The sequence below is a fragment of the Ornithorhynchus anatinus genome, chromosome 7 (assembly GCF_004115215.2).
Source record: "Ornithorhynchus anatinus isolate Pmale09 chromosome 7, mOrnAna1.pri.v4, whole genome shotgun sequence".
Classification (NCBI taxonomy): domain Eukaryota; kingdom Metazoa; phylum Chordata; class Mammalia; order Monotremata; family Ornithorhynchidae; genus Ornithorhynchus; species Ornithorhynchus anatinus.
Genome location: NC_041734.1, coordinates 81,261,595 through 81,286,174, shown reverse-complemented (window position 1 = coordinate 81,286,174; position 24,580 = coordinate 81,261,595). Strand labels below are relative to the sequence as shown.

Here is a 24,580-nt window from a genome sequence, read left to right as displayed (position 1 = left end):
GTGCTGAACAAATACCAACGTTATCATTATCATTATTATTTTCGGTGCCTCAGTTACCTCATCTCTAAAATGGGGGCTAACTGTGAGCCTCACGTGGGACAACCCGATGACCCCGTGTCTCCCCCAGCGCTTAGAACGGTGCTCGGCACGCAGTGAGCGCTTAACAGATACCAACGTTATTATTCTTATTAGACCGGGCCGGGGAGCGGGTGGGAGCATGTAATCCCTCCTCATCTCCGGTTGATCTCCCGAGGCTTAGCGGTTTATCGGTGGCGATCGGGATGAAGCTTTCCCGTAAGCCGGAGGGCCGATCGGCTCCCGGTCCATCCCATTCCCGGTTGACCGGGTCCCAGGTTCTCAGAATTCCCTCTCCCCCCCGCCTCGGGCTGGCGGGACGCCTCAGGATGAGGGGATGAGGGGGATGGGATCCTCCTATGTGATGCCCACCCCTCTTCTCTCCTGGAAGGACCATCCACCCTCCCAATTTGAAAGAGAGGTTAGGAAAAAATACCTTTCTACAAATTCTGGAGTAATAACGATAATAATGTTGGTATTTGTTAAGCGCTTACTATGTGCAGAGCACTGTTCTGAGCGCTGGGGGAGATACAGGGGAATCAGGTCGTCCCACGTGGGGCTCCCAGTTAATCCCCATTTTACAGATGAGGGAACTGAGGCACAGAGAAGTGACGTGACTTGCCCACAGTCACACAGCACCGAGGCGAAGGGGGCCGGCGGCTCTTCTGTCTGAAAGACGACGTGATCGCCGACCGCAGAAGCCGGGCCTGGCTGTCAGAGGTCATTCATTCGATAGTATTTAGTGAGCGCTTACTGTGTGCAGAGCACTGGACTAAGCGCTTGGAATGGACAAATCGGTACCGGAGAGAGACGGTCCCTGCCCTTCGACGGGCGCACGGTCTGATCGGGGGAGACGGACGGACGAGAACAAAGGTCATGGGTTCTGATCCCACCTCCCCCGCTTGTCTGTGACCCCGGGCAACTCACTTCCCTTCTCTGGGCCTCGTTTTCCTCATGTGGAAAATGGGGATTAAAATGGGGACAGGGCATCTGACCTGATGACCTCCTATCTACCCCAGTGCTTAGAACAGTGCTGGGCACAGAGTAAGCGCTTAACAAATGCCATAATTATTCATTCAGTAGTATTTATTGAGCGCTTACTCTGTGCAGAGCGCTGGACTAAGCGCTTGGAATGGACAATTCGGCAACAGATTGAGACCGTCCCCGCCCACTGACGGGCTTATAGTCTAATCAGTAATAATGTTGGTACTTGTTCAGCGCTTACTTTGTGCAGGGCACTGTTCTAAGCGCTGGCAGAGATACAGGGTCATCAGGTCGTCCCACGTGAGGCTCCCAGTCTTCATCCCCATTTGACAGATGAGGCCACTGAGGCACAGAGCAGTGAAGTGACTCGCCCAAAGTCACCCAGCTGCCAAGTGGCAGAGCCTGGATTCGAAGCCATGACCTCTGACTCCCAAGCCTGGGCTCTTTCCACTGAGCCACGCTGCTTCAATAATAATCCATATTCATTATTGTTAATCCTATTGATTATTTGTTGTGCGCAGAGCACCGTACTAAGCACTGGGATAGATATAAGCTAATTAGGTTGGACCCAGTCCCTGTCTTAATCCACATTTTACGGGTGAGGGAACCAAGGCCCCGGGAAGCGACGGGACTTGCCCAGGGTCACACGGCGAGCGAGTGGTGGAGCCGGGATTAGAACTCAGGTCTTCTTGGCTTCCAGGCCTGCACTCTAACAATTAAAATAAATAAATAAATGGTGGTATTTGTTAAGCGCTTACTACGTGCAGAGCACTGTTCCAATCGCTGCGGGATACAAGGTGATCAGGTTGTCCCACGTGGGGCTCCCAGGCTTCATCCCCATTTGACAGATGAGGTCACTGAGGTACAGAGAAGTGAAGCGACTTGCCCAGAGTCACACAGCTGACTAGCGGCGGAGCCGGGATTAGAACCCGTGACCTCCGACTCCCAAGCCCGCGCCCTTTCCACTGAGCCACGCTGCTTCTCGGCCACGGCTGCTCCTCTTGATATTTCACCCAATCCCACTTTTCCCCCAATCGATTTGATTGTTTCCTTCCACCATCCTGATATTTTGGTCTCGATCCTCCGGGAACCATTATTCTGTTCTACCCGGCATTTTGCACAATTCCCAGATCGGGTCACTTGCTGAATTATAACTGTTACTCCCGCTGTCCGGTTTTCCCCCACGCAACCGCTCATATTAAATAGATTCTAATTTATTTTCCACCCTCCGCGCACCTCCAGATAAATTCCTAGGATCTTTGGAATTCAGCAATCACATGCAAGCAAACGCAAATTAAATTTGCTAGGAAGAGAAATGAAATGGTCCTCTCTCCAAAATCTCTAATCCTCTTAAAATCGGTTGGAAAAGCTACAGCCAGTGAAATTCGTATAACTACTCCACGCCTGAGGATTATTCAGCTCGATTAAAACCTTGAGCCCCACGTGGGACAACGCGACGACCCCGTCTCCCCCCCAGCGCTTAGAACAGTGCTCGGCACATGGTAAGCGCTTAACAAATACCGCCATGATTATTATTTGGAGAGAAGCAGCACGGCTCAGTGGCTAGGGCGAGGGACTGGGAGTCCGAAGGACCGGGTGACCTTGGCCAAGTCATTTCCCCTCCTCTGGGCCTCACTTACCTCATCTGGAAAATGGGGATCGAGACTGTGATCTGCTCGCATCCACCGCTGCGTTTATCACGGTGCCTGGCACACACGAAGCGCCTAACGAATACCACGATTATTATCATCATCATTAGAGTCCGGGCCTGGGAGTCAGAAGGATCTGGGTTCTAATCCCCACTCCTCCACGCGTCTGCTATGTGACCTTGGGGAATGACTTCACTTCTCTGGGCCTCAGTTACCTCATTTGTAAAACGGGGATGGAGGATGCGAGCTGCACGTGGGACTAATCGATCCCAGCGTTTAGTACAGTGCCTGGCACGGAGTGAGCGCTTAACAAATACCATTTTTAAAAATCCCAGCTATGGCGATATTCGAATTTCCGTCGCGCTGGGACCTTAGTCCATCTCGGGGCTCGTAAGACTTTATAAAATATGTTCATTCAATCGTATCTACTGAGCGCTTACGGTGTGCAGAGCACTGTAATAAGCGTTTGGGAGAGGACAATACAACACTAAACAGACGCATTCTCTGCCCGCAACCAACTTCCCAGTCTAGGAGGGGAAAAGCACACATCGATACCGGGGCCCTGACACCCAACTAGAGGAGCAGCGTGGCTCGGTGGAAAGAGGCCGGGCTTGGGAGTCAGAGGTCATGAGTTCGAATCCCGTTTCTGCCACTTGTCAGCTGTGCGACCGCGGGCGAGTCACTTCACTTCTCTGGGCCTCAGTTCCCTCATCTCTTCAATGGGGATGAAGACTGGGAGCCCCGCGTGGGACAACGCGATGACCCTGTATCTCCCCCGGCGCTTAGAACAGTGCTCTGCACATAGTAAGCGCTTAACAGATACCAACGTTATCATTATTATCTCCCGAGGGCCAAGAATATGAGTTCCTCCTCCTTTCAAAGAGTTGGGAGGAAAAAACAAATGTCTCCCAATCTATAAACTGCCTTGATCTTGAACTTATTATATAATTCCCAGGCCTCTCTAAATAAAACATTCAGGTATTTAAATTATTGAACGGAGGCCCAGTTCTAAATAAAGGAAAGAAATGTAGCGCAAAGGCCGCGGGACTGGAGCTTAGCCTGACGTTCCCCTCCTCCGCCTTCAATCTAATAATCATTCAAGAACGTTCACTGGGCGCTTAGGGTGTGCAGAGCACTGTGCTAAGCACTAGGGTGAGTCCAGTGGGACGGAGTGGGTAGTTGTAATCACTCGCCTTGCAAGGAGAGGGAGAGAAAGACAATAAAACCAAGTACTCAGTACAGTGCTTTGCCCAGAGTAAATGTTCGATAAATACGATCGAATCAAATGAATGAATGTGGGAAAGTCACCGCGTCCATCGCAGGTTGCTCCTATTCACTCCGGCGCTTGGAAAGAGCCCGGGCTCGGGGGGTCGGAGGTCATGGGTTCGAATCCCGGCTCGGCCTCTTGTCAGCTGTGTGACCGTGGGCGAGTCACTTCACTTCTCTGGGTCTCAGTGACCTCATCTGGAAAATGGGGATGAAGACTGGGAGCCTGGCGCGGGAAAACCTGATTCCCTGTATCTCCCCCAGCGCTTAGAACAGTGCTCTGCACATAGTAAGCGCTTAACAAATACCAACATTATTATTATTACAGTGCCCGGAACATAGCGAACACTTCACAGATGCCACAGTTATAAATGAACTCATTCATTCATTCATTCATTCGTATTTATCGAGCGCTTACTATGTGCAGAGCACTGTACTAAGCGCTTGGGATGAACAAGTCGGCAACAGATAGAGACGGTCCCTGCCCTTTGACGGGCGCACGGTCTGATCTAACTCATACCACTGACTCAGGACACCTGGGTTCTAGTCCAAGTTCTACCGATTTGGGGCAAGTCGCTTACCTTTTTTTTAATAGTATCTGTTAATAATAAGGATAATAATGATGGTATCCGTTAAGCGCTTACTATGTGCAGAGCACTGTTCTAAGCGCTGGCGTAGATACGAGGTGATCAGGTTGTCCCACGTGGGGCTCACAGTCTTCATCCTCCTTTTCCCGATGAGGTCACTGAGGCAGAGAGAAGGGAAGCGACTGGCCCAAAGTCACACAGCTGCCAAGTGGCCGAGTCGGGATTAGAACCCACACCCTCCGTCTCCCCCGATTAGACCGTTCTCCCCCGATCAGACCGTGCGCCCGTCAAACGGCAGGGACCGTCTCTATCTGTTGCCGGCTTGTTCATCCCAAGCGCTTAGTACAGTGCTCTGCACATAGTGAGCGCTCAATAAATACTATTGAATGAATGAATGAATGAATGACTCCCAAGCCCGGCCTCTTTCCACTAAGATACGCCGTTAGGTGATTATTACGCATCGGACGCTGTTCTAAGTGCTGGGGTGGGTAGAGATTAATCAAATTAACCAACAAATTCCATCTACCACAGTAAGGGCTGAACAAATGCCCCATTTTTCAAGGGGTCACTAATCGCCCCCCTTATCTTTAGGAAGTTTATGTCGCCTTGTGGATTGCCCTTCTCTCCGCAAAGCAGCTGAGCGAGGAAAGGTATTTTTGCTATTCCCTTAGCCTCTCCCTCGCTCTCCAAAATTAATATTTAATGGGTACAATCTTCTCGAAGAGTTCGGGGAGTAGAGTATTTAGCTGAACTTGCCGAGTTTCGATGTACATCAGCGCCCTACATAAAGGAGCGGAGAAAAAGTCTATCGCCGGACTTCCTTTAGCGGGATCAAAGTTCTAACGCTCCTTCCTTCTTTCCCGGGTGGGATTTGAGAACCAGAAAATAAGCGTATTAAAAGAGACACTACGGTTCTCATCGATCGAGTGACCCACTGGGTGTTCGGCGACATTATGCGTTGAGGAAAGGTTCTCGGGCGACCGGTCGATTGTGTCTGTCCAGTACAGCGCACGGCACCCAGTAAGGAGTCAATCCCGTCGCCCTCTCCTACCTCACGTCACTTTTCTCCTCCTCCAACCGGGCCCGCACGCTTCGCTCCTCTAATGCCAACCTCCTCACCGGGCCCCCGTCTCGTCCGGGTCGCCGCCGACCTCGGGCCTGGGCGCCCTCCCTCCTCGCATCCCCCAGACGATGACTTTCCCCTCAAACTTCAAAGCCTTCGCGAAGGCTCAGCAAGTGAAACTCTGCAAGTACCGCTAAATACCGTACTCACCGAACTCTTCGAGAAGAACGTACCCACTAAATATTCATTCTGGAGAGAGAGAGGCTAAGCCGTCCCCTCCCAGAGGCCTTCCCTGACTGCGCCCTCCTTTCCTCTTCTCCCGCTCCCTTCTGCGTCGCCCTGACTCGCTCCCTTTCTTCGTCCCCTCGCCCGGCCCCGTGCCGCTCGTGTCCGTATCCGTCATTTATTTATTCTTATTAACGTCCGTCTCCCCCTCCGGACTGTCAATTCGTTGTGGGCAGAGAATGCGTCTGTTATTTTGCTATATTGCGCTCTCCCAAACGCTTATTCCAGGGCTTGGAACGGGGCTAAATATATATGATTGACTGACTATTATCACTAATAGTAATAATAATTGTGCTATTTGGTAAGTGCTTACTTTGTGCCAGGCACTGCCCTAAGCGCAGCGTGGCTCAGTGGAAAGAGCCCGGGCTTGGGAGTCAGAGGACATGGGGTCGAATCCCGGCTCTGCCGCTTGTCAGCTGGGTGACTGTGGGCGAGTCACTTCACTTCTCCGGGCCTCAGTGACCTCATCTGTAAAATGGGGATGAACCGTCAGCCTCACGTGGGACAACCCGATTCCCCTGTATCTACTCCAGCGCTTAGAACGGTGCTCTGCACATAGTAAGCGCTTAACAAATACCAACATTATTATTATCATTACCCTGTATCTCCCCCAGCGCTTAGAACGGTGCTCTGCACATAATAAGCGCTTAACAAATACCGACATTATTATTATTACTACAAGATAATCGGGTTGGACCCAGTCCCTGTCCCACGTTGGGCTCCCGGTCTGAAGCCCCGTTTTACAGATGAAGAAACTGAGGTCCAGAGAACTGAAGCGACTTGCCAGGGTCGTTGAGTAGTCATGTGGCAGAGCGGGGATTAGAACCCAGATCTTCTGACTCCCAGGCCTGTTCTCTTTCTACTAGTCTACGCTGCTTTCGCCGCCTATTACTATTAATTGTGTTCCTAATTGTGCGACTACTCCTAAGGAAAGCAATGTGGCCTAATGGCTAGAGAACTGGCCCGGGAGTCAGAAGGTCATGGGTTCTAATCCCGTCTCCTCCACTTGTCTGCTGGGTGACCTTGGACCGGCCATTTCACCTGTCTGGGCCTCAGTGACCTCATCTGTAAAAAAAAATAAGGATGGAGACTGTGAACCCTACGCGGGAAAGGGACTGCGTCTGACCCGATTACCTTGTATTAGTACAGCGCCTCGCACACAGTACGCGCTCGACAGTCACCGCAATTATCATCATCATTTTATTGACGCGGTATAACGTCTTCCTTCCCTATGGAAAGGATGTCCGAGTCTGAGTACCCTGCTTGAAGGGAAAAAAACCTCTACCGTATTCTCCCAAGCGCTCAGTACAGAGCTCCGCACAGGGTAGGGGCTCAATAAATGCTCCCGATACATCACCGATCTCCTTGCTGTTTAAGGGGAGAGATTTCTGGGGCGTTTCGGCCTTGGATTTTGTTTTTCCTTACAGACTCTCCCTGGATGTCTTCTGCATTTCCGTGGTTTTTGAGTCGAGGTGAAGATTTCAGAGATTCTGTAATCCAGTGGTGAGGGGGTCCGCGTGCTCACCCCAAACATCCATAAAAATGAAGCTGGGGAGGTGTGCTATTGAAGGAGCGTTTTTTGGGTCACGGACCCTAGAAGAAAAAAGACAGAATTGACATTTATCCACTCTAACACAGTAGCGGGAAGCCTACCTAGATCTTTCATCTGCTTTTTTTTTTTTAAGGGAGCAAGCCTCTTCGCGAGGCATTTGGGGACGGTACGTCAAATTCACCGATTAAAGAACATTAAAATCGGAGCCAGACAAACACGGAAGGATTCATTAGGGAGCCGGGGTAAGCAGTTGTTGGTCCTTGAGGGCGAGAAAATCTCAAACGGGGGAGAAATGGGGGTGACACCCCCGTGGGGAGATAATATCAGCGATTCGATGAATTAAACGGTAGAAGTGATGGAGCACTTCCTCCAGGCAGAGCACTGTGCTGAGTGTTTCGGAGAGAAAAGTCGAGCCGGTGATTCTGATCCCTGCCCTTAGCAGGTTTACAGTCTACGATGTGGATTCGAACCCACATCCTCTGACCCCCGAGCCCGCGCTCTTTCTGTTAAGCCATGCTGCTTCACCAACAGAGCGCTGTACTGAACGCTTGGGAGAGGACAATAGAGCTAGTAAACACAATCCCTGCCCCAGCTCTGCCACTTGGCAGCTGTGTGACTGTGGGCAAGTCACTTCACTTCTCGGTGCCTCAGTTCCCTCATCTGGAAAATGGGGATGAAGACTGTGAGCCCCACGTGGGACAACCTGAGTCCCCTGTGTCTACCCCAGCGCTTAGAACAGTGCTCCGCACGTAGTAAGCGCTTAACAAATACCAACATTATTAAGGAGCTCACAGCCTACCACTGTGCAGAAGCTGCTTGGCATAATAATAATAATAATGTTGGTATCTGTTAAGCGCTTACTATGTGCGGAGCACTGTTCTAAGCGATGGGGTAGATACAGGGTCATCAGGTTGTCCCACGTGAAGCTCCCAGTCTTCATCCCCATTTTCCAGATGAGGTCACTGAGGCACAGAGAAGCGAAGTGACTTGCTCACAGTCACACAGCTGCCAAGTGGCAGAGCCGGCATTCGAACCCATGACCTCTGACTCCCAGGCCCGGGCTCTTTCCACTGAGCCACGCTGCTTCTCTATACAATAATAATAATAATAATTATGTTGGCATTTGTTAAGCTCTATGTGCCAAGCACTGTTCTAAGCACTGGGGCAGATACAAGGTCATCAGGTTGTCCCACGTGGGGCTCACGGTCTTCGTCCCCATTTCACAGATGAGGTAAGTGAGGCGCAGAGAAGTGAAGTGACTTGACCAAAGTCACACAGCTGACAAGTGGCAGAGCCGGGATTCGAACCCATGACCTCCGACTCCCAAGCCCGGGCTCTTTCCACTAAAGCACGCTGCTTCTCTGCTGCTTCAAATGCCATACAATAAATATGGCATTTGTTAATCATGGCACTGGGTTAAGTGCTTACTATGCGCAAGGCACCGTACTAAGCATATTGGCCCACCGCGTAGAGCACAAGCCTGGACGTCAGAAGGTCATGAGTTCTAATCCAGACTCTGCCCCTTGTCTGCGGTGTGACCTTGGACAAGTTTCCTTCACTTCTCTGGGCCTCAGTTACCTCATCTGTAAAACGGGGATTAGAGCTGTGAGTTCCACGTGGGATAGGGACTGGGTCCAATCTGATTAGCTCGTATTCAGCCAGTCGTATTTATTGAGCGCTTCCTATGTGCGGAGCACTGTACCAAGCGCCGGGAATGGACAATTTGGCAACAGAGAGAGACAATCCCTGCTCAACGACGGGCTCACAGTGTAAACGGGGGAGACAGACAACAGAACAAAACAAGCGGGCCGGCGGATCTACCCCAGTGATTAGAACAGTGAGGGTTCAGTACATAGTAAGGGCTTACCAAATGCCACAAAAAGAAAAAGAAAGAAAATAGAAGAGTGGAGTGAGAAATCAAAGGAGAGAAATAAAAAGGGGAGGAGTGGAGTGAGAAATCAAAGGAATGAAAAAAAAAATTAAAGACGAGACAGAAAGGGCCTCAGCAATCCCTCTGGGTATTTTTGTTTGTTTGTTTTTTTGGCATTTTGGGGTTTTTTCATGGCACTTGTTAAGCTCTTGCTCTGTGCCAGGCACTGCACTAAGCACTGAGGTAAAGACAGTGCCCCACATGGGGCTCAGAGTCTTAATCCCCATTTTCCAGCTGAGGTAACTGAAGCCTCAGAGAAGGGAAGTGATTTGACCACGTGACCAAGTGTAAGCTCACTGTGGGCAGGGAATATATTGGCCTATTACTCTCTCCCAAGCGCTTACTACAGTACAGTAGAGAAGCAGCGTGGCTCAGTGGAAAGAGCCTGGGCTTCGGAGTCGGGAGTCATGGGTTCGACTCCCGGCTCTGCCACTCGTCAGCTGGGTGACCTTGGGCGAGTCGCTTCACTTCTCTGGGCCTCAGTGACCTCATCTGGAAAACGGGGATTAACTGTGAGCCTCACGTGGGACGACCTGATCACTCTGTATCTCCTCCAGCGCTTAGAACAGTGCTCGGCACAAAGTAAGCGCTTAACAAATACCAACATTATTATTATTATTACAGTGCTCTGCACACAGTAAGTGCTCAATAAAGATGACCGACTGACTGATTGACAAGGTCACCCAGCGGACAAGCGGGCCGAGGCAGGATTAGAACCCGGCTCCTTTTGGCTCCACGGCCTAGGCCACTCAGCTTCTCATTTGAGTTTTACAACCTGCTCTGCAGTCAAACCCATTTCCGGACCTCTTCTTTTCCTAAAGATTTCTAACATTTCCAGTCATATTTCTTCCATAACCCAACCCTAAATGAAAGAATATCCTCAAACCACGAGGTTTCAGCTTGGCTCGGTGGAAAGAGGCCGGGATTGGGAGTCAGAGGTCATGAGTTTGAATCCCGCCTCTGCCACTTAACTGGGTGACTGTGGGCGAGTCACTTAACGTCTCTGGGCCTCAGTTCCCTCATCTGTAATAATAATGTTGGTATTTCTTAAGCGATTACTCTGTGCAGAGCACCGTTCTAAGCGCTGGGGGAGATACAGGGTCATCAGGTCGTCCCACGTGAGGCTCACAGTTAATCCCCATTTTCAGATGAGGGAACTGAGGCCCAGAGAAGTGAAGCGACTCGCCCACGGTCACACAGCTGACAAGTGGCGGAGCCGGGGTTCGAACCCATGACCTCGGACTCCAAAGCCCGGCTCTTTCCACTGAGCCACGCTGCTCCTTGGAGTAGCACAGTTGAGAGAGCAGTGTGGTTTAGTAGATGGAGCCGGGGCCTGGGAGTCAGGGGATCCGGGTTCTAATCTCCGCTCTGCCTCTTGTCTGTAGCGTGACCTTGGGCAGGTCGCTTCGCTCCTCTGGGCCTCATCTGGAACCTCTGTTACCGGTTTGTCCATTCCAAGCGCTTAGTACAGTGCTCTGCCCATAGTAAGCGCTCAATAAATACTACTGAAGGAATGAATGAATGAAAACGGGGATTAAGAGCGTGAGCCCCGTGTGGGACGTGGACCGTCTCCAACCCGAGATTTGCCTCTACCCCGGCGTTTAGCGCAGTACCCGGCACATGGTACGTGTTTCACAGATGCCATGAAGAAAAGGAAATACAGTCACCGACCGCCAGTTCCCCGGCTTTACGTATCGAGTTCGAAACCCAGTTGCCTTTTGAAATTTCAAGAATTCTAGCTAATGGAGTATGTCACGACAGGGTTCTAATCGGTAGCGACGAATCCGGCAGAGCGGAGACGACGGCAACCGTGACATTAAATGCTCTTTATCCGAGGCCTCTTATCACCGCGGGGAACTTACCCAACCCGATCCTATCCGGGAGAGACTGTCACGGTTAACGGCGACGTTAGGTTTCAATCTTCAGGAGAAATCTGAAGAAATGGGAAGCAGCGCGGCTCGGTGGAAAGAGCCCGGGCTTCGGAGTCAGAGGTCGTGGGTTCGACTGCCGGCTCCGCCGCCTGTCAGCTGGGTGACTGCGGGCGAGTCCCTTCACTTCTCTGGGCCTCAGTGACCTCATCTGGAAAATGGGGATTAACCGGGAGCCTCCCGTGGGACGACCCGATGCCCCTGGATCTCCCCCAGCGCTTAGAACGGTGCTCTGCACATAGTAAACGCTTAACAAATATCGACATTAAAAATCTCCCCCTCTCTCTCCGGCTGGCTTACAATTCGATTGCCTCATATTCCCTCACGGCAGAGTGACTCAATGGAAAGAGCCTGGGCCTGGGAGTCGGGGGTCATGGGTTCGAATCCCGGCTCGGCCGCTTGTCAGCCGTGTGGCCGTGGGCAAGTCACTTCACTTCTCTGGGCCTCAGTTCCGTCATCCGTAAAATGGGGAAGAAGACTGTGAGCTTCACGTGGGACAACCCGATTCCCCTGTGTCTACCCCAGTGCTCGGCACATAGTAAGCGCTTCACAAATACCAACATCAGAACCCACGACCTCTGACTCCTAAGCCCGGGCTTTTTCCACTGAGCCACGAAACTCTGGGATAAATATGAGGTAATCGGGTCGCCCCCCCGTGGGGCTCCCAGTCTTCATCCCCTTTTTCCAGATGCGGTCCCTGAGACCCGGAGAAGTGAAGTGACTTGTCCAAGGTCACGCAGCAGACGTGTGGCAGAGCCGGGATTAGAACCCACATCCTCTGACTCTCAGGCCTGGGCTCTTTCCATGCTGCTTTCAAAGCTGCCCCTCAGGTGACTGTCCCTCTTGTATTCTTCTCATTTGGAAGAGATCGCCAGATTATTATTCGCTCTTTTTAAGATGGCATTTACGAAGCGCTTACTACGTGCCAGACACTATACTAAGCGCTGGAATAGACACAGACTCCACAGGTTGGACACCGTCCACCTCCCACGTGGGGCTGGCGGTCTCAAGGGCAGGGATCACGCTCACCGACTCTATCGGATTCGACTCTCCCAAGCGCTCAGTAGAGTGTGCTGCACACCGGAAGCGCTCAAGAAATACCATCCACTGATCAAAGGAAGGCCGGGCATCCCGCTGAACTGTGGACCCGTCACTGGGCAGGGATGATCTCTCTCTGTTGCCGAATTTTACATTCCAAGCGCTTAGTTCAGTGCTCGGCCCCTAGTAAGCGCTCACTAAGTTCGACTGAACGATCTTCCGCGAGAACCCGAAGTTATTTCCGGGGTCTTGGAAGTGGTGACTTTCCCCCTTCCCCTTTGGTTTACAATAATAATGTTGGTATCTGTTAAGCGCTTACGAGGTGCAGAGCACCGTTCTAAGCGCCGGGGGAGATCCGGGGTCATCGGGTCGTCCCACGGGAGGCTCACGGTCAATCCCCATTTTCCAGCTGAGGTCACCGAGGCCCGGAGAAGTGAAGGGACCCGCCCACAGTCACCCAGCCGACAAGCGGCGGAGCCGGGAGTCGAACCCACGACCTCCGACTCCGAAGCCCGGGCTCTTTCCACCGAGCCACGCTGGAAGATACCGCTCCCCCTAACGGGTGAGGATGAATCTCTCGACGTACCCCGGGGGATCCGCGGTGATAAATGGCGATCGGTACCGAAGACGCGCCACTTAATGGAGCCTAATTGCAGTTTAACGGCTCTAATATCACGAGAAATAAACAAATGCCCGGGAGTCACACCTCACCTATGAAACGGCGGGCCTCCGTCAACGCCGTGAACCTGGAAAAACGCAACGACCGGGCTTCGGGGCAGATCAAAAAAAGCTTTCTTTATTAAGAGTCGAGGTCCCGGCCGGCTCTCACGCCCCTCGGCCCTGAGAAATTTGGGCATAAATCAAATTTAACGAGCATTTAGGATTCCACCCCGAGGGCAACCGTCGCTACGGTCTCTCGGCCCCGGTCGAACACGAGAGCGAAGGGGTGCCAATTGGAGAAAGTACAATTAGGCAAATAAATCACGATGCTTCGATACACGAGGAATTAAATTGGATTAAGTTGTCGGGGTCAACGATTCGCTCGTCTGCAACCCGGCCACCCCTTTGAGAGACAAAAAACAAACCACCGAAGGAAAACACCGAGCCGGTGGATCGTTTCGCTTCCATTAGGAGTTCGTAATAATTAGGATAGAAGTAAACATCTAACGGGATCGTTAATACGGAGACCGAGATTTGATTCCGGATAATGTCCGTCTCTCCCGTCGCCGCGGCGAGCTCGGGGCCGTGGGTTGTAATGATGAGGAATGTTGTCCGACTGAAATTCCTTCGCAGGGAGAACTCGAAGCTGCCGTTGCCCGGTGTGAATGGGATCGAAATGTCGTTCGAATCGAGTCACTAATAGAGTTCTTCCATTCGTTCATTCAGTAGTATTTATCGAGCGCTTACGATGTGCAGAGCACCGTACTAAGCGCTTGGAATGGACAGATCGGCAACAGATAGAGACGGTCCCTGCCCTTTGACGGGCGCACGGTCTGGTCGGAGTCCAGTCCCGGCCCGGATTAGAGTGGGAAGCGGGTGATAGGGTCGTCGTAGGGGGAGATGATAAAAACCATCGTTATTTTCATGCTCATTGGCAGGTACTGATTTTCAAGTTATATATCGTAAATTACGGATCCGTTCACATCATGGTCCGTCTGCCCCTTTAGACCGCAAGCTCGTTACGGACGGCGAACGCGTCTGCTAATTCTGTGATGCTGGAGACTCCCAAGTGCTTAGTACAGTGCTCTGCACCTAGGTCGCCCTTAATAAAAACCATCGATTGATTATTAATAACATCAATCATAGGAATTAATTGAATAGGCTAATTTCAGTGCCTCTGTGTGGTTCCCAAGTGCTTAGTACAGAGCCCTGCACACGATATCGAGAAGCAGCGCCGCTCAGAGGAAAGAGGCCGGGCTTGGGAGTCAGAGGTCACGGGTTCAGATTCCGGCTCTGACGTGTGTCAGGTGGGTGACCTTGGGCGAGTCATTTCACTTCTCTGGGCCTCGGTGACCTCATCTGGAAAATGGGGATGGAGACTGTGGGCCCTACGTGGGACAACCTGATTACCCTGTATCTCCGCCAGCGCTTAGAACAGTGCTTGGCACATAGCAGGCGCTTAACAAATACCAACATTTTTATAAGTGCTCCATGAATACAATCGAATGAATGAACTCCTACCTGCATACTTTCTCCCTGGTCTTAGTACAGGGCTCTGCATCAAGTAAGTACTTAAAAAATGTTATCACTACTAATATGTTAATGTTCTAGGGGTAATAAAATCATCATCATAATTATCATCACTGCGGTATTCGCAAAGAGCTTACTACGTGCAGGCGTTGTGCGAAGCACTAGGGTAGAGACACGATCATCAGACGGGTCACAGTCTCCTTCCCACGCGGGGCTCTCATTCTAAGTAGGAAGGAGAACGGATATTCATTCATTCAATAGTATTTATTGAGCGCTTACTATGTGCAGAGCACCGTCCTAAGCGCTTGGAACGGACAAATCGGCAACAGATAGAGACCGTCCCCGCCCTTCGACGGGCTTACGGTCTGATCGGGGGAGACGGACGGACGAGAACGACGGCGATAAATAGAGTCGAGGGGAAGAACGTCTCATAAATACAATGGCAACTAAATAGAATCAGGGTGACGTACAACTCATTAAACAAAATAAATAGGGTGATGAAGATCTATACGGTCGAGCGGACGAGTACGGTGCCGAGGGGGTGGGACGGGAGAAGGGGAGGAGGAGAGGGAGAGGGGGGAGAAGAGGGTTTGGCTGCGGAGAGGCGAAGGGGGGCGGGTAGAGGGAGCGGAGGGAAAAAGGGGGGAGCTCAGCGTGGGAAGGCCTCCTGGAGGAGGTGACCTCTAAGTAGGGATTTGAAGAGGGGAAGAGAATTAGATTGTCTCAGGTGAGGAGGGAGGGCGTTCCGGGACCGCGGGAGGACGTGGCCCGGGGTTCGACGGCGGGACGGGCGAGACCGAGGGAATCCCCATTTTACAGGTGAGGAAACCGAGGCCCAGAGAAGCGGAGAGACTTGCCCGGGTCCCATGGCGGGCAGCTGGAGGAGTTGGGATTAGAACCCAGATCCTCCGACTCCCAGGCCTGGGCTCCAGCCACTAGGCCACACCGCTCTTCAACTGATTGACGTTCGTGAATTCAGCACAGGCCCAGCCCAGGTGAGTCATTCATTCATTCTTTCATTCGTCCATCCATGCATTCATTCATCCAGCCGTTCATTCATCCATCCATGCCCTCTTCCATGCATCCATCCATCCATCCATCAAGCAGCGTGGCTCAGTGGAAAGAGCCCGGGCTTGGGAGTCGGAGGTCATGGGTTCGATTCCCGGTTCTGCTGCTTGTCAGCTGTGTGACTGAGGGCGAGTCACTTCACTTCTCTGGGCCTCAGTGACCTCATCTGGAAAATGGGGATTAACGGTGAGCCTCACGTGGGACGACCCGATGACCCTGTATCTCCCCCAGCGCTTAGAACAGTGCTCTGCACCTAGTAAGCGCTTAACAGATACCAACATTATTATTTAGAGAAGCAGCATGGCTCAGTGGAAAGAGCACGGGCTTTGGAGTCAGAGGTCATGGGTTCGAATCCCTGCTCGGCCACTTGTCAGCTGTGTGACTTTGGGCAAGTCACTTAACTTCTCGGTGCCTCAGTTACCTCTTCTGTAAAATGGGGATGAAGACTGTGAGCCCCACGTGGGACAACCTGATTCCCCTGTGTCTCCCCCAGCGCTTAGAACGGTGCTCGGCACATAGTAAGCGCTTAACAGATACCAACATTATTATTATTATTATCCATCATTCATTCATCCATCCATCCTTCCATTAACTCTTCATTCATTCTGTTAACGAAGAGGAGTGGAAATCTCACAGTGCCGGTTTAGAGTTTGAGTCCTGTTTCATAGAAGAGATTAAAGGATCCCTCTGGAACGTGGTCGACCAACTCTATTGCCTTTCATCTTCCCAAGCGCTTAGAACAGTGCTTTGCACACAGTAGACCATAAGCTCTCTGTGGGCAGGAATACATCTATCAGCTCTATTGCACTGTACTTTTCTAGGCACCCAGTGTAGTGTTCTGCACAATATATGTTCAATAAATTCCATCGATTGAATAATAATAATGATTTTGGAATCGGGTTCAGTGCCCTGCACATAGTAAGCGCTCAGTGAATACCACTGAATGAATGATCGCCCTGTGCCAGGCACTGTACTAAATGCTAGGGTAGATACAAACAAATCGGGTCTCCGTATTAATGATCCCATTAGATATTTACTTCTGTCCTAATTAGTATGAATTCCTAATGGGAGAGAAACGATCCGCCGGCCCGCCCCACGTGAGGCTCACAATCTCAATCCCCATTTTACAGATGAGGTACCTGAGGCCCAGAGAAGTGAAGCGACTTGCCCGAGGTCACACGGCGGACAGGTGGCGGGGGCCAGGATTAGAACCCACGACCTTCCGACTCCCGGGCCCCGGGCCCGATCCACTCCGCCGTGCCGCTTCTCGTGAGTGAAAATCGCGAGCCTCCGGTAGGGTTTGAGTTAGGGTTAAACGGGCTTCGTCGTCGTCCTCATCCCGGTGTTCGGTACCAACGGTATTTATTGAGCGCTCCCTATGTACTAAGCGCCTGGGAAAGTACAACACGAGAGAGTTTGGTTGAAACGTTCTCTGCCCGCAATAACGATAATGTCGGTATCCGTTAAGCGCTTGCTACGTGCAGAGCACCGTTCTAAGCGTTGGGGGAGATACAGGGGAATGAGGTCGCCCCACGTGAGGCTCACGGTCTTCACCCCCATCTTACAGATGAGGTCACTGAGGCACGGAGAAGTTAAGTGACTTGACAGGTGGCGGATCCGGGATTCGAACCCATGACCCCCGACTCCCAATCCCGGGCTCCTGCCGCTGAGCCGCGCTGCTTCTCACACACCAGCTCAGAGTCCGGGGGAGGAGACGGACGGATACGGAAAGAAATAATTAGTAATATGTCATTTGGATTGAGTTTCCCCTTTTCCCTCTGCTCCCTCTCTGCTTCCCCTCCACCCTCTGCTCCCCTCCCTCTCCCTTCCCCTCCCCTCGGCACTCTGCTCATTTATCTATATTTTCATTACCCTATTTATTTAGTTAACGAGGTGTCCATCCGCTTAATTCTATTCATCGTGATGATGTTGTCTGGTTTTTGTCCGCCCGTCTCCCCCGATCAGACCGTGAGCCCGTCACTGGGCAGGGACCGTCCCTCTCTGTTCCCGAACTGTCCATTCCGAGCGCTTAGTCCAGTGCTCTGCACATAGTAAGCTCTCAATAAATACCACTGGCAGCACGGCCTGGTGGAAGGCAGCTGAGACTGGGGGTCTGGAGGCCCGGGTTCATGGGTTCGAATCCCAGCTCTGCCACTTGTCAGCTGTGTGACCGTGGGCAAGTCACTTAACCTCTCTGGGCCTCAGTTCCCTCATCTGTAAAATGGGGATGAAGACTGGGAGCCTCACGTGGGACAACCTCATTCCCCTGTATCTCCCCCAGCGCTTAGAACGGTGCTCTGCACAGAGTAAGCGCTTAACAAATACCAACATTATCATTATTAATGAATAGGTAGCTATATAAGCGACGTGGGACGGAAGATGGGGCAGATATCAAATGCCCAAAGGTGACAGGTCCAAGTGCTAGTTGACAATCCTACCCCTCGGCCCGTTCACGTTTCCACCGGATACTCGTCTTGGCTTATGCCGGCGAGTCGTTTCCGACCCGTAGCGACACCAAGGACGCGTCTCGTCCAGAAGGCCCCGCTCCCGTCGTGGATCCACAGAGTTTTCTTGGGAAAGATCGGGAAGCGGTGGACCCCGGCCGCCTTCCGCGCGAGTCTCCGCCCTCGACTCTGTCCGGTGCCGCCGCTGCCCGGCACGGGGGAGTTTCGGCCCGTAGCCGCTGGCCCGCCGCTCGCTGGCCACCGGGCAACCTCGGAACGGCACGGACGGGCCTTTGCTCGGCTCTCCCTCCCGTAGCCGAGACCGGGAGAGGCCTGGAAACTCTCCGGGTGCCACCCTGAGAGGGGTGGGAAAGCAAAATACAACGATTAACCGACGCATCCCGTAGGATAGAGGAGCAGCGTGGCTCAGTGGAAAGAGCCTGGGCTTGGGAGTCAGAGATCACGGGTTCGAATCCAGGTTCTGCCACTCGTCAGCTGGGTGACTGTGGGCGAGTCACTTCACTTCTCCGTGCCTCAGGTCCCTCATCTGTCAAATGGGGATTAACTGTGAGCCTCACGCGGGACAACCTGATGACCCCGGATCTCCCCCAGCGCTTAGAACGGTGTTCTGCACATAGTAAGCGCTTAACAAATACCACCATTACTATATCAGCGACGGGGCAAGGTGAGGGAGTGTTTTAAAGCCAGTAGTCAGGACTTTCTTTCCTTTCTTCCGCCTTTCCATAGATCAATTTAGTGCCCGGCTCTCCTGCTAAACTGTAAGCTCATCGAAGGCAGGGATTGAGTTTACTAATTCTATCGTCCTTTCACAGACGCTCATTTGTTCATTCAATAGTATTCCCTGAGCGCTTACTATGTGCAGAGCACTGGACTAAGCGCTTGGAATGGACAATTCGGCAACAGATAGAGACCGGCCCCGCCCAGTGACGGGCTTACGGTCTCCATACGTAGTAGACCGTCCTCCCCTTAGGGTCAGGGATCGTGTCTCCTAACTCCACTTCCCTCCTCTAGGCTCTCGGTACAGTCCTCTGCACGCAGCGAGCGCTCAATACATCCGACCGATTGAATGAAATGGGATGAATTCCCCATCGTTTCAGCAGAAAGCTAAAATCCAAGGAATGCCCAGCCTGGAACATTCACGGCGCCATCCGGGAAGAAAATCCCCTCGGAACCACTCGTCCCTCCGTCTAGGGCCTGAGAAAAGTCTCGGCGTTCAAGGGGGAGATCTGTCAGTGTCTCCTTAAATGAGAGGACGTTATAGAAGAACTCCTGGAAAACCAATTTAGAATCCGCCGCCATTCACAGATCACATTTCCCCGGCAGGTTCCTTAAATGAACGTCTGACGAGGCCACGGAAAGGAATGATGAATAAATGCTAAATGAATCGTAAAGAACGGAGTCTGTAAACCGGATGTAAAAAGAAATGCGTTTCAGGGAATCGGTTAAACGAATAGCGTGGAAATGAAGAGATCGTCCTCAGACCCCTGAAACCGTGTGCTCTAAATACCGTATATCTCAGGGCAAATTGGGGAAGTAAACGGACGTGGAATAAACCGTTACTTGCAATGATTTAATTCACGAATCGGTTGTCAATCGAGCCGGATCTCTGGATGGGATCCAAAGGTAAGCGAGGGGGATGCTAACTTTTTTTTTTTTAATGGCATCTGTTAAGCACTCACCATGCGCTGAACACCGTTCCCAGCTCCCGGATTAGTACGCGTTAATTAGGTCAGACACAGTTTCTGCCCCTCCTGGGGCTCACAGTCTGAATAGGAGGGCGGAACGGGCATCCCCATTCTACAGCTGAGGGAACTGAGGCCCAGAGAATAATAATGTCGGCATGTGTTAAGCGCTTACTATGTGTGGAGCACCGGTCTAAGCGCTGGGGTAGATACAGGGTAATAATAATAATGTTGGTATTTGTTAAGCGCTTACTATGTTAGAGAAGCAGCGTGGCTCACTGGAAAGAGCACGGGCTTTGGAGTCAGAGGTCATGGGTTCGAACCCCGGCTCTGCCACTTGCCAGCTGTGTGACTTTGGGCAAGTCACTTAACTTCTCGGTGCCTCAGTTCCCTCATCTGTACAATGGGGAATAAGACTGTGAGCCCCACGTGGGACAACCCGATTCCCCTATGTCTACCCCAGCGCTTAGAACAGTGCTCGGCACATAGTAAGCGCTTAACAAATACCAACATTATTATTATTATTATTAAAGAGCCCGGGCTTTGGAGTCAGAGGTCATGAGTTCGAATCCCGGCTCTGCCACTTGGCAGCTGGGTGACTGTGAGCAAGTCACTTCACTTCTCTGTGCCTCAGTTCCCTCATCTGTGAAATGGGGATTAAGACTGTGGGCCCCAGGGGGGACAACCGGATTCCCCCGCGTCTACCCCGGCGCTTAGAACGGTGCTCTGCACGCAGTCACACAGCTGCCAGGTGGCAGAGCCGGGATTCGAACTCATGACCTCTGACTCCAAAGCCCGGGCTCTTTCCACTGAGCCGCGCTGCTTCTCTAACATAGTAAGCGCTTAACAAATACCAACATTATTATTATATACAGAGCACTGTTCTAAGCGCCGGGGGAGATACAGGGGAATCGGGCTGTCCCACGTGAGGCTCACAACATCCCCATGTTCCAGATGAGGTCACTGAGGCCCAGAGAAGTGAAGTGACTCGCCCACGGTCCCCCAGCTGCCAAGTGGCAGAGCCGGAATTCGAACCCATGATCTCTGACTCCCCAGCTCGGGCTCTTTCCACTGAGCCACGCCGCTTCCCTAGTGAAATGACTTGCCCAAGGTCACACAGTATGCAAGCGAGCTCACTGTGGGCAGGGATTGTCTCGCTTTATTGCCGTCTGGCACTTTCCCAAGTGCTTGGTACGGTCCTCTGCAGGCAGGAAACGTTCAGTGAACACGATGCGAATGAAAAGTGGCGGAGCGGGGATTAGAACCCAGGTCCCTCTGACTCCCAGGGCTTTGGTCTCTCCTCTAGACCTCGCTGCTTCTCAATCTGGAGATGGAAATAAAAACTTAAGGCGTCTCTGAAGTGTTTACTGTAAGCCAAAGGACTGTGCCGAGCGCTGGGGTAGATACAAGGTAACCACATCTCACTCAGTCCCTGCCCCGTGAGTATTTATTGTCCTCATTTGGATAGATTTTTATGACCCTATTTATTTTGCTAATGAGGCGTCCATCCCCTTGATTCTATCTATCGTGATTAAATCGTCTTGTTTTTGTCCGTCTGCCTCCCCCCCATTGGACCGTGAGCCCGTCACTGGGCAGGGTCGGTCTCCGTCTGTTGCCGAATTGTCCACTCCAAGCGCTTAGTACGGTGCTCTGCGCATAGGAAAGCGCTCAATAAATACTATTGAATGAATGAATAAGAAGTTAGGGAGAGGGCGGGTCTCTGGTCCTAATTACAAATGAGAAAAATGAAGTCGAGATAAATTAACTGAGGAAAATAATAACGGAACTTGTCAAGTGAAGCAGCGTGGCTCAGTGGAAAGAGCGCGGGCTGGGGAGTCAGAGGTCATGAGTTCGAATGCCGGCTCCGCCACTCGTCTCCTGTGTGACCGTGGGCGAGTCACTTCGCTTCTCTGGGCCTCAGTGACCTCATCTGGAAAATGGGGATTAACCGTGCGCCTCACGTGGGACGACCCGATGACCCTGGATCTACCCCAGCGCTTAGAACGGTGCTCTGCACGTAGTAAGCGCTTAACAAATACCGACATTATTATTAAGTGCTTAATACGTGCCAGGCACTGTTCTAAGCCCTGGGGTGGATACAAGTGATTGCGTTGGACACGATCCCTGTCCCACACGAGGCTCACAGTCTTAAATCTCATTCGAAAGATGAAGGGACTGAGGCACAGAGAGGTTACGTGACTCAACCAAGGTCACACGGCAGACGAGTGGCGAAGCTGGGATTAGAAACCACGAGTTTCTGACTCCCAAGCATCTACCCGACTCTTACGTTACCCTCACAATGTAATGCAGCCCTTTTTTCCTAAAAAATTATAATAATCGGCAAGAAGAATAGAGAAGCAGCGTGGCTCAGCCGAAAGAGCCCGGTCTGGGGAGTCAGAGGTCACGGGTTCCAATCCCAGCTCTGCCACTCGTCAGCTGTGTGACTGTGGGCACGTCACTTCACTTCTCTGGGCCTCAGTTCCCTCATCTGGAAAATGGGGATGAAGACCGGGAGCCTCACGAGGGACGACCTGATGACCCCGTGTCTCCCCCAGCGCTTAGAACTGTGCTCTGCGCATAGTAAACGCTTAACAAATACCAACATTATTCATCAGAATAATCATAATCGTCGTACTAATGATTATAATAATGGTACCTGGTAAGCACTTACTATGTGCCAATCACCGTTCTAGTCGCCGGGGTAGACGCAAGTCAATCAGGGCGGACACAGACTCTGTTCCACATGGGGCTCGGAGTCTTAAAATCCATTTTAATAATAACGATGTTGGTATTTGTTAAGCACTTACTGTGTGCAGAGCACCGTTCCAAGCGCTGTGGTATACAGGGTAATCAGGTTGTCCCACGTGAGGCTCACAATCTTCATCCCCATTTTACAGATGGGGGAACTGAGGCCCAGAGAAGTGAAGGGACTCGCCCACAGTCACCCAGCTGCCAAGTGGAAGAGCCGGGAATCGAACCCATGACCTCCGAGTCCTAAGCCCGTGCTCTTTCCACTGAGCCACGCTGCTTCTCTATTCTTCTTTTTACAGATGAGGGAACGGAGGACCAGAGAAGTGAAGTGTACTAAACGCCGGGGTGGATACGAGCAGATCGGGTCGGACACCGTCCCTGTCCCACACGGGGCTCGCGGTCTCCAATCCCCATTTTCCAGATGAGGTGACTGAGGCCCGGTGACGTGAAGCGACTGCCCAAGCTCTCAAAGCACCCCAGTGCGGCGTCAGGATCAGAACCCGTGCCCTACTCTCTCCCAGACCCGGGCTCTAGCCGCTCCGCCCTACTTCTTCCCCAAGTTTCTCAAGCCCCAAGTTACCTTCCTCGAGGGCGCCGAATATCCACAAAAGATTTCCTAACGACGTCGCCTTAGGCCGGAGTAGATCAAACCCTTCTGCGCCCTATCGATCTCGCAGATAAATCCATTCGCAACTTCATTTACAATTCTAATTATTCAATATTCATCAGCTTGTCCTGGAAGGAGGAGCCAAGCTGGGCCATTAAGTCCCTTCCAAGATGCAGCTGATTAAATGGGAAGCATCAGCGTTTAGTCTGATTACGTATGAAATGCCGGCAGGCCTCAAAAATCACACTTGGAGAAGACGGGCCGTTCGTTCCGAGGCCTGTCTTTAGGGTCCTTTCTAAATCCCCCAAACCCGCTCTCCGCCAGAGGTCTGACGGACGAACCCGGAGAAGCAGCGTGGCCTAGTGGCAGGTCCTGGGTTCTAATCCCGCCTCCCGTCTGCCGTTTGACCTCGGACGAGTGGCTTCGCTTCTCCGGGCCTCAGTTCCCTCACCTGGAAAATGGGGGTGAAGACCGCGAACCCCCACTGGGGACAAGGGGCGCAGTCCAACCCGATCAGCTCGGATCTGCCCCGGTGCTTATTACGGTGTCCGGCACATACTAAGTGCTAAACAAATACCGTGATTATGATTATTGTTATTATCATTGCGATACGGAGACGCGGCGTGGCTCAGCGGAAAGAGGCCGGGGTTGGGAGTCGGAGGCCGTGGGTCCTAATCCCGGCTCCCGCTCGTCAGCCGTGTGACTTTGGGCAAGTGGCTTCACTTCTCTGGGCCTCAGTGACCTCATCTGGAAAATGGAGATGGAGACTGGGAGCCCCACGTGGGTCAACCCGATCACCTTGTATCTACCCAGCGTGGCTCAGTGGAAAGAGCACGGGCTTTGGAGTCAGAGGTCATGGGTTCAAATCCCGGCTCGGCCACTGGTCAGCTGGGTGACTTTGGGCGAGTCGCTTCACTTCTCGGTGCCTCGGTTCCCTCATCTGTAAAATGGGGATGAAGACCGGGAGCCCCACGTGGGGACAACCTGATTCCCTCGTGTCTACCCCAGCGCTTAGAACAGTGCTCGGCACATAGTAAGCGCTTAACAGATACCAACATTATTATTATTATCATTACCCCAGGTCTCAGATCAGTGCTTGGCCCATAGTAAGGTTGGTAACTGGTAAGCGCTTACTATGCGCAGAGCACCGTTCTAAGCACTGGGGGAGATCCAGGGTCATCAGGTTGTCCCACGCGAGGCTCACGGTCTTCATCCCCATTTGACAGATGAGGGAACTGAGCCTTAAGTGAGCGCTTAACAAAAACCAGTATTATCATGATTACACGAGGAAACCGAGGCCCGGAGAAGTCACGTGCCCCGAGTCACCCAGAGGCAGAGCTGGATTTCGAACCCATGTCTGCTTGTTCCCAGGTTTGTGTTCTCCCTCCTAAGCCACCCTGCTTCTCTAGAGGACGTGGGTTCTCGTCTCGATTCTGCCCCTCATCTGCCGTGTGACCTTG

At 52.0% G+C, this 24,580-nt stretch overlaps 1 long non-coding RNA gene across 1 annotated transcript; it reads right to left on the bottom strand.

Moving 5' to 3' along the window:
* Positions 1-7,093: 7,093 nt before the first annotated feature.
* On the bottom strand, positions 7,094-23,200 carry LOC120638529. Its single transcript, XR_005660224.1, has 2 exons — positions 23,094-23,200; positions 7,094-7,502 (listed from the first exon to the last, which is right to left on the bottom strand). It is a non-coding gene; the product is annotated as an uncharacterized LOC120638529 (long non-coding RNA).
* Positions 23,201-24,580: the final 1,380 nt, after the last annotated feature.